Raw genomic sequence first — 7036 nt, forward strand, 5'->3', positions numbered from 1 at the left:
ACTTTGGTCTTGGGCCCCCATAGAGTTATAGACCGAACTTCTGGGGGGCGAAGCCCTCCGACGATACCCTGTTTACCGCTATTTATCATATTCGTTGGGAGTTTATTTGGATTAATCAGCTTCTGTCGCCTAAGCGCGCGAAATTTCTAGAATTCATGACTGAATTGGTCAGTATGATGGGGAATTGCATATATATTGTCATCAATTTTTATCTTCTCTATGCTCACGTAATCAGATTTGCCGGTAGAGCTGAGTGAGGTGTGTTTAAAAAGGTAGGACCACTCAATAATAATTAAACATCTTCGGGCGTATACCCGTTGGCAGGAACGAAACAGCACCTCGTCAGGCCCCCACAAACGTGGGTCTTGGGCTCCCATAGGGTGATGAAACGACCCCTCCATCACGTTGTTCGCGTTTGTCACGAAATCATCTGTAGGCTACTGTATTGTGAGCCAGCGCGAAGCGCGAAAATTATCTATATGATAAAATCGGTCAATCAGATCGGCGATTGCATATATATTATGCTATCAATTTATTATCCTCTCTACTCACGTAATTAGATTTACCGGTAGAGCTGAGTGAAGTGTCTTGAAAACGGGAGGGCCCGTAGATAATAATTACCCAGCAAACACAGAATATATTGCATATATATTGTGTATATGTCTCAACTACTTGAAAATATATCTAGTCATATGTATTGTTTATATAAATCTGTCGACACATTTGCACATATATAGGATATCTTCAATGATACCTGTATGACATTGTCATCATATCTTGCTTGACCCTAGATGACCCCTGACCCTAGTTAGGTACCTGGACCTGCCACATCCTGCAATGCCCTTATCAAGGAAGACTGACTGATAATTTTACAAATCATGCATGGCTTTGTTCGTGTATTAAATCAGCACAGAACTGCGCAATCACTTCAGCAAATATTGCTGCCTAAGCATAAGTTCGAAATCGTTGTCGGAATTGTCAGACTCTGTGATGACAGCCTTGTTCCTGTTATCTTCTTTATCGCCACCCTATAACATAAACGAGTAGATTAGTACAATTGATTATTATCACTGTAGAATAAAAGTTGTTCTGTGTTTGGTTGTGAGTAAAGTGGGATGGTGGTCTAAGTCACATTCACCAAAAGACTTGAAGTCCTCTTTCAAAAGCAACATGACCTTTACTTTCACACTGAAGATATAATCAACGCAGTTACGCTGTCAAGATGAGACACCAGAACCTGTTCAATAATGCCTGTCATTATAGAGATGATTTTCATGCTATTGGCGTCATGAAGTGGCTGCTGCTGGAAACAGATTTCAAAACCTATAGTTTGGGCACGGGGTGAAGATTGTTCTCCACATTATTATTTTATTGTTAATATGGTAATCGTTGCCTGTGAGAGGCTGATGTGATATTGATCGCTCCTTCCATGCACGACACAGCAAATATATGCAGTGGTTCCCAAACTGTGGTCTGCGAGACAATTTTTATGACTGCGTAGTACCTTCCAGAAATTCACACGATCCAGAAATTTAAATTCCTTGAGTATAAAAATCTTTAGACAGGGTATTGTCTAAACTAAAATCGAAGTTGCTTAAAATTATTTTGTAAATCAACACAAAGTAGAGTTATTCAAATTAAATTTTAATCTCCCCATGCGAGACAAATGCGACCCGCGGAGGGAAATTGTAAAGGTCTGTCTCGTAAATTTTCTTGTAAAGTTGGGGGACCACTGATATACAATGTTCTGAAGAAGAGCGGTAACAACAATTCACTTAGAGTTCAATAATATCATCAAAGACACAACTGTCACACCACACAGGCTTAACTTAACAACAAAATTACCTTGCAAGATCCAGCAACAGTTAGAGATCTTGCAACCTGATCTTTAGTTCTTTTATCTGGGATCTCGAGGTCAGGATGAGCCGATCTGCATGCTCCTAAAAAGAGATATAACTAGATGAAGATGTCCACTGTCCAGTCATGGTATATTATACATCAGACAACGAACAAGTTTCATTGATATAAGAGACTCTTGGAGGTAAAGAATTCCAATATACTATTGAATAATATATTCATATTGCAATAATATATTCAATTGCAGCTGAATATTTTCTGCTAAAACTCATTAACAACTAGAGTAGGGGGGGGTGGGGGAATTTGAGTATATTTTCAAGTTCGAGCAGCTGTCATATTCATAAACTGCCCAATAAAAAGGTTGTTGGTTGATATTTGTTACATTGTATGGTTGAATTTTTGATTGCAAATAGTTTGAGGATTCAATCAGCTAAGAGTAGAAAAATATCGCAATTTTTTTTTTCGAAATTAGTATACTCAATTTACCCCAATTTTGTGGGAAAATTGAGTATACTGTCCAAATAGCACTAGAAGTAAGCCTTATCCCCATGCTATACCCAAATGAGTCATTGTATGGGAAAATTGAGTATATTAACAAGTTTGTAAAAAAGAAACTGGAACAAAATCTGCTACGGTTGGTTCAAGAGAAGCTTTTTCAGAACGAACCGCAGAACGAAATAATTCAATGGTGATGTTTTACCAACTGTTTGCATTTAAATCAAATATGAGAACCCCTCTTCTTCCTGGAATTGGTGCTCTGACTTTTCCAATTACTTCATTGAATGAAATATTCTCCATATCAATGTTGCAGGGATAGAAAAATATACATCCTGTTGGTTGCCGGCTCTGTTCGTACCGAACAAAATTAATCTCCAGTGTTTCTCCTCCACCCATCACATTTTCTACTTGACCCAGAAACTTTCTCTGTCCATATTGAATAACAAGCCAGTCTAACTCTTTGATCTCCTCTTTCCTAACCTTCTCTACTCCCACCAAGTCCTCTACTCCTCTCAAGTCTGTCTCGGAACTGCTTGTAGATTGTGTGGCTTCTTCCTCCTCGTCAACATGACTGGCCACAACTTTATTGGTTTTTCCACCTCTGCGCTTAAGCTTTCTTACTGTCTCCTCCTCTTGAAGTCTGGCCATGCTCTCTTCCGATGTCAGCACCTCACCAGTTTTGGCCTGAACACGTCTCCGTTTCGCATTGTGATTATCTAAAGCAGTTCTGGTTTCTTTTGAAATTGCTGGTGACACTACTCTCGTAATAGCCTGTGTCAAATTTCTCACCACATCGCTTTCTTCGACAATTTCATGCTGAACACGATCAACTGCCTTGTTTTTTACTATGTCAGCATTGACTGGGTAAAGTCCACTTCCTTTATAACAGCTTTTTCCTACCTTAATTTCCTTTACTGCCTGTTGCAATTGCTGTGTTGTGTATTTAGGAGTTCGCTTTTTCTTATAATTCCTGGGCATATCTTTTGACTGTTTTAACAATTGTATTCTATAATATTTAACAAAACCTGCATAACAAGATTCAATTGAGTATTTGCAACCCCTCTGATAATCGTGGGACAGAGAAATTCCGCATTCAATGGTATACTCAATTTACCCGCCACTTATGGCATACTATAACCAAAATACCCCAAAAAATTATTTTTCAAATTAAAACTTACTCACACCACCATTGACAATATCCATAGCTATACCCTGTAGTATGATCAACTATCACTACTTGAGTGGTATATCGTTTTGCAACAACCATTTTTATGTCACCTGTTAAGAAGTTGAAAAACAGTGTTAAAAATGAAAAAATGCGTCACAAATTTTCAATTGCATGTGTAAGCTATAATTTTCCTGCAAGGAAATTGGTTATTAGTCTTATCTATAGCTTGCATAGTGAGCTACTGAATGAAGGCAGAACTGACAAATTTGAAGCAGAAATGTTGGACCAGCGGAAGTTTTAGTCAAATGTACTCAAATTTCCCCACCTACTCAAGTTCCCCCACCCCCCCCCCCCTACTAAAGTAGGTAACTTAGCAAATCACGACATCAGTATTCGTATTACCAAATATGACGTCAAACGATTAAAATGTTGAAAAATCGAGGCTAGGGCTCAACTTTTTTTTACGTTGATTACGTTTAATTCCCGTCAATAACCGTTGATAACTTACGTCTAATAGTCTTTTCAAGTGTCACTCTTGTTGTTTTGACCCTTAAGACTGGTTTTTCCTACTTTCTTTACAGCTATGCGGGTCATCATATTTCCGACAGTTTCCGGCAATTGTACACCCCGGATTCCCATTAAAGCGGCTACCTGTAAAACATTATATTAGTGGTACACAATACAGATGGTACTGCCTTGCATGAATGGTTTGCACCAGAATTAACAATAACATTTATGGGCATTCTAGATAAAACCATCCACACCATAAATTTCATGGTCACGCTAATCAAAGGCTTGGTTGACTTTGCGATTTCGCAATAAATTACATTGGCAATTCAATTTTTGATAATAGAACTAATTTCGAAAAGGACCCCTGCTGTGTCTGAAAATGATTCCTTGGTGTCGGCGGACACCCCTGATTTAGACTGTCAATCGCTTTGTTCGAATGAGAAACAAAAACATACCAGTTCAGACTTTGCCGTTGTTCAAAGGTGTTCCAGCTGTGACAAGGTTTCACAGGGATCTTCAATTATATCTTCCAGTAAAATTGGGGCACTCGATTGAGGTCTTTTGGAGTCATTGTCGATATGATGTCTGAGGAAATCCATCATCTGGTTTTTCTGCAACTTTATGTCTTTGATGCTCAAGCTAAAAAGGATTCGATTACAAGAAAGTTGGATTGACCATCATATGTGATAAACTTACCATTACTTTATGACAGGCCACATTGTTGATGGTCAAAATTTTGTAGTTCAACGATGATTTTAAATGAAGGAGCATCTGGAAAACAGAGAGACTTTATTCTCAAATTCCAGAACGCATCAAAGTGCTAGGAACTTACTGCAGGACTTAGATCTCTGGCCGTTACATTCAATGTTGGGATCATGCCATTCTTGAACACTCTTTTCGCTTAATGATGGCAAACTTGCATTGCGAGCATCATTGATATCACTCCTGCTTGCCACACTTTTATTGCTAGAATCATAAGATGACCGCGTTCTTGAAATTGGCATGTCTTGTATCTGAATACTTGGATTATGTTTCTTCCTTGCAGTGCAGGAAAAACATAATCTACAAATTATAAACGTTTTACATATATGTACCATATTTCACGGAATAAAAGGGTATACCTTGACCATCAGTTGACGCCGAATTATTCAAAAATTGTTTGTTCAGCTGACGTTTTCGTTTTGGCCGCTGCGCTTCATTTTCAGTCCAGACAATGACAAAGACGTGAGCAAGCCACTATACTCTCCGCAGCGTTTATTATATCACTAAAAGCTACCTTCAATACATCTAAAACATATGGATAATGTAGATGGCAAAGGTAGGCCCACTTGGAAAACAATATACTAATTCTGAGTTTAAAACTGATTACTGGATTAGCATTTCATATGTATCTTTTATACAGAGACCGATTGCGATCATCATATTATGGTTGCTTTCTATTCTTAGCCTTACCGTGCTATTTGCATTCTTACGCAACCACCAGCCATGCAATACTATTATAGATACAAACAATTTCACACAATTCACAATTCATAAGATATAAGCTAGTCTGAATCAATGAGATCACTTCTACATCGGTATTCCAGCTTTTATGTATTACAGCAACAGCAACCGATTGTTCTTGTTCAACAAAAAGCACAACAGCAAATGATTGCTCGATTTATTGATCGACTAATACCCACCTGAAGACCTATATTCATTTACAGCAAATCCTTAAAGTAAGGTTGGAGTAAGTTGATATCCAGGAAATGTGCTCATGATTAGCCGCACAAGTTCTATAGTTTATTAGTTGGTTTGATATGAATCAAAGAATTATATTCAGATATAGCCGCCAAGTTATGATATGGACACCATATTACCAGAAAGACTAGACTAGTTCTATGAAGTTATATCGTATTACCTCAAGACAAGTCCTTAACTATGATTATATAAGAAGCATAGCCTATATATAAATTACCTTGCACAGAGCAGTTTTCGGTATTCTTCTATGCTTGGATTAGCCTCAATTAACTGCGATTTCCCTGAACGCAACTAAAACCAAAACGACAACGATATCTGCACTACAAGCCGCCATTATCAGAGCGCTTCTGTCTTTTGTCTGACGATTTGAAACCTGCGCGCCGAAAACCAGAGTGAAGTTATCACACAAAATTCCAACTGCTGTCATCTGGGCCGAATACTTGTATGAAATTTCCAAAGCGGAAAAAAGATATGACCTACCATTACTATATTTAACGAACTACCTCCAGGAGGATGAGTTATTACCCTTTCTGGACTCAATAGTGGTATAAATTACATACTAATATGAGATAGCTTATTTCCAGATGCATAAGTACCAGTAAATGACCACCAAAATTTCTGTGATGTGATCGCATTCGCAACAATACACCATTGCTTCGATCAATTTGACCCTGTCAATATATTTTATCGGTAGGGTAACTTATACTTTGTTCCGGAAGATAAGTTATACCTTTTCTGAATCTAATAGTCATCTATTTTACACCCACACTAGAGACAACTCATTTCGAGGTACACAAGTTACTCTAAAATACACCTAAATATGTCGTATTATCGCTACAGAGGCCAATTCACATTCGTTTCACGCATTTTGTCCATGCCAATATATGTTATCGGTAGGGTAACTTAAACTTTGTTCCGGGAGATGAATTATACCTTTTCTGAATCTAATAGTCATCTATTTTACACCCACACTAGAGACAACTCATTTCGAGGTACACAAGTTACTCTAAAATCCACCTAAATATGTCGTATTATCGCCACAAAGGCCAATTAACATTCGTTTCACGCAACTCGACCATGCCAATATATGTTATCGGTAGGGTAACTTAAACTTTGTTCCGGGAGATGACTTATACCTTTTCTGAATCTGATAGTCATCTATTTTACACCCAAACTAGATCGAACTTATTTGAAGGTACACAGGTAACCATAAAATCCAACTGAATACGTCGGATCTGATCGCTACAAAGGGCAATGCACAAT

General features: G+C 38.0%; 1 long non-coding RNA gene across 3 annotated transcripts; it reads right to left on the reverse strand.

The window, feature by feature from the left end:
• Positions 1-881: 881 nt before the first annotated feature.
• Positions 882-6174, reverse strand: LOC145433360 (uncharacterized). Of its 3 annotated transcripts, none has more exons than XR_013913086.1 (7): positions 5991-6174; positions 4866-4999; positions 4730-4804; positions 4489-4672; positions 4032-4174; positions 1846-1940; positions 882-1028 (listed from the first exon to the last, which is right to left on the reverse strand). It is a non-coding gene; the product is annotated as an uncharacterized LOC145433360 (long non-coding RNA). The 3 variants fall into 3 exon arrangements; XR_013913085.1 differs by lacking the exon at positions 5991-6174 and adding an exon at positions 5155-5984; XR_013913084.1 differs by lacking the exon at positions 5991-6174 and adding an exon at positions 5155-5984 and having other exon boundaries at positions 4866-5095.
• Positions 6175-7036: the final 862 nt, after the last annotated feature.

This window comes from Botryllus schlosseri, chromosome 2 (genome assembly GCF_051294905.1).
Source record: "Botryllus schlosseri isolate E-star chromosome 2, Bs_hap1, whole genome shotgun sequence".
NCBI classification, from domain to species: Eukaryota; Metazoa; Chordata; class Ascidiacea; order Stolidobranchia; family Styelidae; genus Botryllus; species Botryllus schlosseri.